The sequence below is a fragment of the Montipora capricornis genome, chromosome 1 (genome assembly GCF_036669925.1).
Source record: "Montipora capricornis isolate CH-2021 chromosome 1, ASM3666992v2, whole genome shotgun sequence".
NCBI lineage: Eukaryota > Metazoa > Cnidaria > Anthozoa > Scleractinia > Acroporidae > Montipora > Montipora capricornis.
Window position 1 is genome coordinate 4918037 of NC_090883.1, and position 7500 is coordinate 4925536.

Below are 7500 nucleotides of genomic sequence, written 5' to 3' on the forward strand. Positions count from 1 at the left end.
TTGGCCACAACGGGGGCTGACAGGACTGCCCATCGCACAGCCATGGATTTGTTTGTAAATTCTTTCATTGAACATAAAATAGTTGTTGGACAAGGTGAATTGAAGAAGTTTACTGATGTCATCAATGTCCAAATTTGTCCTTAAGGAAAGAATGGCATCTTGTTCAAGTTTCTTTTTTATGTACTCACACACTTTATCTACAGGGATTGCAATGAACAGTGACACAACATCAAAAGAGACCAAAACTTCATTATAATCAATCTTGATATCAGATAATTCTTTTGAAAACTGCAAGGAGTTGGCAACAGAGTATCTGTTACGATTTAGAAGCAGAGAAAGGATATCCGTTAGAAACTTGGACGTGTTGTAGAGTGTTGAGCCAATACAGGTGACAATGGGCCTCAGCGGGTTTCCTTCTTTATGGTGCTTAAAGTGCCCCAAACCCTTCAACTTGTTATGGTTTTGGTAGATTTTCATATCTTTCAAGAACTCATTTTCGCAAAAATTTTTCAAAAATACTGAGTCCTGATTTTCTTGTGAGCGCTTGAAGTTACTGAAATTTGTAATTTTTTTCCGTGCTATAAGCCCCGCTGGACAAATTATTGTCTCGTGGGCTCATTAGGAACGAGCCAATGAGAAGCATCTGATATTTGACACATTCCTAGCTGTGACGTAAGAAAATGAAATTCCAGCAACTCAAGCTTGCACAATGTCCTTTTCTTACATCACACTCGATAAATAGACACATTTGGCCGAGTGGGGGACTAATGTGAACAATAGGTGAAAAAGTAGTCGTGACTGCCTTCACTTTTAGCGCTTGTAAAAAAGTCAGGATTGAATATATTTTTAAAAAATATCCGAAAATGACTTCTTGAAAGATATGAAAATCTACCCAAAAAAAAACAACTTGAAGGGTTAGGGGCACTTTAACAGAGATCGTTTTTAAATTTCAACTATGTTTCACCCTGGCTGTGGCCCTTCAATATTTTTACCCAAAAAATATCTCGCTCGAAAACGTGCCAATTCTTGATTCGCTCGATTCCCCTTTCCACATGAATTCTGAGGGTGGCAATCTTCTTATTGTGTTGTGTCTCCTGTATTGAAAACTGGCTGCTCCCTTTTAAAAATGATGGAATGTTCAAAGACTCCATACATGTATTTGGCCAGGTCATCTTGTATATCGAACCCTTTATTGGTCATTACATCATCTCCAGGGGAAAGTAATAATTATTTGCACAGTCCACTAGCCTTTGTGAGCTCTTTGTCGGAAATGCTATCAGTATACAACTCGCTCATGAATTACACCACCTCCAAAGGAGCAACTCCTACCAGTCCTTTCAAGGTCGTTGTTCCTTTGTATGACGAGTAACAGGCAGAATTGAGTTCAAGGGCTGAAGGGGACTGCATATGAAACTCCAAAGCATCAATGATAACAACTGTTTTGGGGTAGAGCTCTTTAAAAATTTTGGGCATTTTCTCCTGTCACAAGCTTCTGCTTGGGAAAGACACAAGACCTTCAAACTCTTAGCGTAGAAAATGTATCCAGGCACGGAAAATAGTAGACCGTGGACTCTGAAATTCCAAATCTGTGTCATCACTAGGGTGAACTCTTTGAATATGGAAAGAGATCTTAGTCTTCCAATGATACTCTCCTCCCTGCCTTTCTTTTTACACTGACCATAAATAATTCCAGAAGCTGAATCCTCTGTCATGTTATAGCACAACATGAAGGTATCCCAATTTGGAATCCTGTATAAAATGCAATATTGCTCTCTTCCTTGTACTTAGTTATATCAAATACAGGGTGTTTTAATTACTAATTCTCTTGTCAATTTTAACGGTCTCAAGCTCAACCTCCAACTGCTTGAGTTTCAACTTCAGTTTCTCCAAATTATTCCTCAATTCTTTGTTTTCTGCCTTGAGTTGTTCATGACCAGATTCTAGGTGCGATAGGAGGTCCACATTCTCTTCAACCGAACTACAAGCATTGATAGAATGATTGACAGAATACTCTGGATGGAATACAATGTTATCAGTATCATTTCTGAACGAGAGAATTCCTTTCAATTCAGGTCTTCGTTTGCTCTTTGCCCTCTTAACTATATCTTCCTGACTTACCTTGGATACAGTTCTACATTTGCTGTGTTCCTTGTTCCAAGGAAAGATACTAGGTTGCGGCTCATCTTCTCACCCCCTTTGAAATGCCCGGAACAAATTCGAGTGTTACCCAACTTTAACTTTAGATTCTTGTTTTTAATCAAAACTACATATTTCTTCTGCAATTTGCTGTCTTTCGGGTTGTGGTAAAAAGATAGATTAGGTGAATTTCTAAATTTATTGGTGCAAAGAGGCACCCAACAATTCTCAGGCTTCATGCTGAAGAATCCAATAGGGCGATATTTGCCTACCCAAAAGATCCCATTATACGCCGTGTGTGGCAATTCGTCCCCAGCCTCCTCATGTTTCTGCAATTGGCTATGGGAAGCCATAAATTTTTCATGATTTTTTTTTAATTATGCGTGTCAACAAATTTTTTAATTATATGCGTGTTTTTGTGTGGGATTTCCCCACACTTTGTCAGCACCGGCGATATGGCTGGCTTTATTTAATAATTGTCACGCGGTCTCTATTAGGAAGAGAGAATGCGAATATGTGTTTGTGTGTGGTGGCCATTACTCTTGTCAGCTGTTATCATTTGGCGAATTTCGACTTGTTTTCTCGGTGCCAGCTATATTGCAAGGCGTCATGCCTTCAAACTTATATCGGACAAATCTACATTGTAACATAATGACAAAGTCCAGTATTATCCTGTAGAATTACAATTAGCTATTTGAGGTTCCCTATTTTAACTACAATTTGATGACACGTTGTGTAATGGCGCCAGTTTCTGTAGATTCGCAAGTTAAAAAACTAATGCCTTCAAACTTCCTGTCAAAAATTTTCACATTTACTGGTAATGTTAAAACAGAAAAGCTAATTAATTTGTAAAAGTATAATTTACGTACAGGTTTGAAAGCTGCAAGCACCAATACTCTTGGCTGACAATTGCACTTGCCTGCTGATTTACCCAGCTTTATCGTAAACAAATTCTCCTCTGCTACTAGCGACTGATTCCAATATTTCCGCTGATGAATAAAAGTAGACGGCATTTACCTCTTTGTCGAACGCAAATATTTCAGGAGTCTCTGAAGTTGTTTACTTCGGCGACTCTTAACTCTGTCAATCACCACCCCCTCCTTCCGCTGTGATAACTTGGGGCCACGTCCAGCTTTGTCTGCTGACTCGGAAATACACAAAACACAGTAAATGGCATTTCCCATTGAACAAAACAGTGGAAATTTCCTTAGCATTTGCTAAATTTTCCAGTTTCCAGTCTCTCATTAGCCGAAAAACTATTGCAAATGGTAAGCGCCATCTCGTTGGGCTGGTTTGCTGATTTACATGTAGGAAAAACTGTTACCATTATTCACCGGTCATCCCAACCGGTTTATTCTTACAAAAGGTAAGCACCCCTAATTTGCTCGAGACTAGAAGTCCAAACATGTTTTTTCCCCTAACCGTTTCTCGTCTGCAGCTTGGGGATTCTACGGAATCTTGACTCGACAATAATCAGCAATAATCACCATGACAAAATGTGTTACATTTACGTTACTGTTATGCTAATCAGATGAACAGAACGTTCAAGAGCTTCTTTTAACCAAACTTTTCGATGTATTAAGTCCGAATTATGAAATTTCCATTCATGAAATTTTAATTTGGCGATCTAGCACAATTTGCAAAGCGAAAAAGACAGTCACGGCTTTGTTCGTGGCATTTAACAAAACATGTGCTGAAATGGGCGCTCGAACGGGAATATTTATGGTCAACACTAACCTCAATTTATCGATGTTCTTTTTCTTGCTGCCGTTCCAGAATTGCTTGAAATGTTTTCCCTGTATTTTCCCTATCCTTTAGTAGAAGTTATGCCGTAAAAAATCATTACGAGCAGTCCGTCAAAATGAAAGAAAGTTCGTAATTACACCACACAGAGGCTCCTTCGCATAAGGCACTCATTAGTTCACGAACCGTGAAAGTCGTTGTGTATGCTCTATTAAAGTTTCCAGGCTGAAACTTGGTCGGTAGGTGATAAAGGACGTTCGCGCGAAAATCATTTGTTTCGTTTCTCGCCTGAAGTTATTTTATTTTTATTTTATTTATTTTATTAACTTTGCCAGTCAAGCTGGCAGAGCGCCATAACAGCTTGCGCCAATTACTGTGGCCCCTTTTTTACTCTCCCAACCATGATACACTACAGAAGACAGACCACAACACCGGGAACTACGTGCCCTACTCTTAGCGACAAGTGTGTGGGTTCTTTTACGTCCCACAGGATTATTAACATTGAAGGGTTGTGAGACGGGACCTCCGGCTTATCGTCCTTATCCGAGAAGACTTGAAAGTCTAACCATTTCCAGATGTAGTTACAAAGGCAGCACTTTCTCCTCAGTTATTTAAAGACCCTGAGTGTTGGTCCTCGCGACCTCCCGCGTGACAGTCCGGTGCTCAACCAACTGAGCCACCGGTGCGCGGTGGGTCAAAAATTACTTATTCCAAAAATGGAAAAAATTGGGGGGTCAGCGACCTTGTTTTGGAGAAAAAGGCAATGGAATTTTGATAACGAGATGTAGCCTCATCTACTCATCCGTTGTTAGAGTGAATGTTTCTGTGCATAGAAATATAGGAGTGGGTTTTTTAGATAATTGCATGCTGCTGGGGATGTCGTAAACAGTAGAGTTAATCCTCAACGAGCGTTTTCGCAAGCGCTACCTGTTGTAACCACTCTCGGAACTCAGACACAAGGAAAGAAAAAAATTAAAAAAAGATAACTTCTTACATTGTGATTATTTTCAGGACGTTGGTAAAACGCGGGTCGCGGGTGAAGGGTGTGGGTGAAGAGTAAGGGTGGAGGGTGAGGGTCAAGGGTTTTTTTTTTGTTTTTCAAATTTTATTGAAACTTAAACCTTTCTGACTACGCTAATTCACAACTGAAGTAATTACTTGCCATATGTAAGAGTCCTACCGTAAAACGACTATGTGAAGACGTCTTCCATGTGGCCCCTTATACATACAGAAGGCTATATCAATAACACATACTTTTTCTTAAAATTGTAAAGTAACTGAAACCTTCATGATTGAACTAATTATGGCATATGTAGCATTTATAAGTTCAGAGTTCTCTCGTAAAACGACAAAGTAAAGACGTCTTCTGTGTGGCCGCCTATACAAATTGATCGTACAGAGGACTAGGATCAATAACACATAATTTTTCTTAAATTATAAAGAAACTGCAACCTTTTTGATAGCTAAAGTCCCTCATTATTGAACTAACTTATAAGATATGTAACATTTATGTAACTTAAAGGGGCACTGTCTTGAGCTGCGCATGCTCGAGTTTGTTTGCTCTCGAGCCCACGGAAAATTCTAGCCGCCATCATGGATTCACGCGTGAGTCCCGTATATTCGCCGGAGTTTCTCCTTTGTCCACCATGGCCCTCCCCAGTGGACACCATTTTGAATTTGTCGATTCAACTTGAAAAAAGTTAACCTAACACTTTTCAAGTTTTCACAAGACGCTAGCGCATGCGCTTCTCGTGACAGTTTCCCTTAAAGGTGGCTCTCGACAATGTCTAGAACTGGTCACTATAATCGCTCTTTAATGGCTGATGCTGCAATTGTAATGTCAAACAAATGACCAATGACTGGCAAACACGACACGTTAACATATTAATGTTACAGTAGGTTACCATAGCAACAGTATAACCTGCCAAATACACCCTTAATGTTAGCTTCAACTGGTACTAACTAAGAAACCATCTCAGAGACCCTTACCTTTCATTACTAAGTTATAATCTGCAAAACAAGATGCAACTTTTGGCGAAGTTTAAAGCAATTCTGATCTTGAAGTTCACAGTCATCGTAACTTTGCCAAAAGTTGCATCTTTTCATGCAGATCAAAATGCAAAACTAAAAAATAGGGCTCACAGAGGTCGTTACTGAGATATTAGCAGTTAAACCTAATATTAACAGTGTTTTTAACGGGTTATACCCTTGGCACGATTGGGCGTCTGTTTGATACCATAATGGTTGCGTCAACTGCAAAAGAGTAGTAGCATTGATCAGCCAAAGTTGAGCATTGATCAGCCAAAGTTGAGGTGCTGCAGGAAACTGTTTTGAACCACCTTAAGATCATGTCGTGCAAACGTAAACTGCTTTCCACTGCTTGATATATTTCTCAAATGGTGTTCCTAAAGTCTTATCACGGTGCAGTAACTTATGACTGGTAGCGTTCCAATGCAAATCAATCTTTGCAGTATCATTTTTGTTATCCATGAAACCAAGCATATGAATTTGTGTTACACGTACGTGTAGGAAAAAAAGCAAAGGAGACCAGAGTGAACTGGAGCCCAAGTGGCTTGCGCAGCAGCTAGCAGTCGTTTCCTTTCCAAACGCGCGGGGAGATCGAGCAAGCGAATGGGCAAACGAGCACGCCTGGGATGAACAAAACCATTTTGCTTCCCTAATCTCCCTTGCAAAGGGGCGCTGTAGGAGGGGAAGGAAATTTGAGTCTTTTGTCCCAAATTACCCCCGCCCATTTTTTATAGTTTTTTCCCCTCGCTCTCGATTTTGTTATCTTTCCGTGCCTGCTATACAGGCTATCAAAACAAAATTCAATTGACCCTCACCCTTAACCCTCACCCTTCACCCTCACCCTTCAACCTTCACCCTCACCCTCACCCTTCACCCTTACCCTTCACCCTCATCCTTGACCCGCGACCCGCGTTTTAGCAACGCCGTAAAATCGATGTGATGTTGCAAAGCTCTTGGAAAATTTAGTTTGTCACGACTTTGCGTGACCTGTCGGGGAAGGACTAGAACCCAAGAGAGGATCGATCGATGAAAAGTTTTTGGAAAAAAAAAACTCTCTTGAGCATAGCAACGAAGTTTCAAGCAGGCGTTTTCTTTATTTGGTTAGGTTTTGGTATCATATCTCTCCATTGCCGTCATGCTCATGTTCTGGAGGGTGGTTTTTGTGAAATTTAATCGTTGGCTGTTTCCACGCAGGTCCGCGCTATTCAAGCGGACGAGGACGAAAATATAATTCTGCCCTATTTTCACGAAAGTAAAGGAAAATAACTTCCAAAACATGCATTCATTTTAAACTTAAGTTCGTAGGGTAATAAAAACATTTTTTAAAACCAACCCCATTAAATTTACGCAACGTCGCTGATTAAAACTAACCTTCCTAGAGTTTTCAAAACTTTTAACCACTACTCGATTAACGAACTTTTCCAGCCTCCATGCCATTCTTTAGCCGACCTATAAATTTTTCCCAGGCGTTTTTTTTTCGCCATAAGATCTTAACTAATGCTTGAAGTAATGCGTGACATATTCCAGCAAGGTAAAAGTTGCTTACAAACAATTAGCGTGAACGTCAATCGGATACAATCGGATACAATCGTA

The 7500-nt window shown here is 40.1% G+C and overlaps 1 long non-coding RNA gene across 7 annotated transcripts in view; it reads right to left on the reverse strand.

Annotated features, from left to right (window-relative positions):
* The window catches only part of LOC138043330 (uncharacterized), an 82236-nt gene extending 78185 nt beyond the window's left edge, over window positions 1-4051 (reverse strand). For 6 of the 7 annotated variants that reach the window (XR_011131264.1, XR_011131255.1, XR_011131259.1 and 3 more), the window contains exons 1-2: window positions 3874-4051; window positions 3006-3125 (exon numbers count right to left, since the gene is read on the reverse strand). This is a non-coding gene — a long non-coding RNA (uncharacterized lncRNA). Of the gene's footprint in view, window positions 1-3005; window positions 3126-3153; window positions 3278-3873 lie in introns of all 7 variants that reach the window. The other variant, XR_011131245.1, reaches the window with a different exon arrangement.
* Window positions 4052-7500: the final 3449 nt, after the last annotated feature.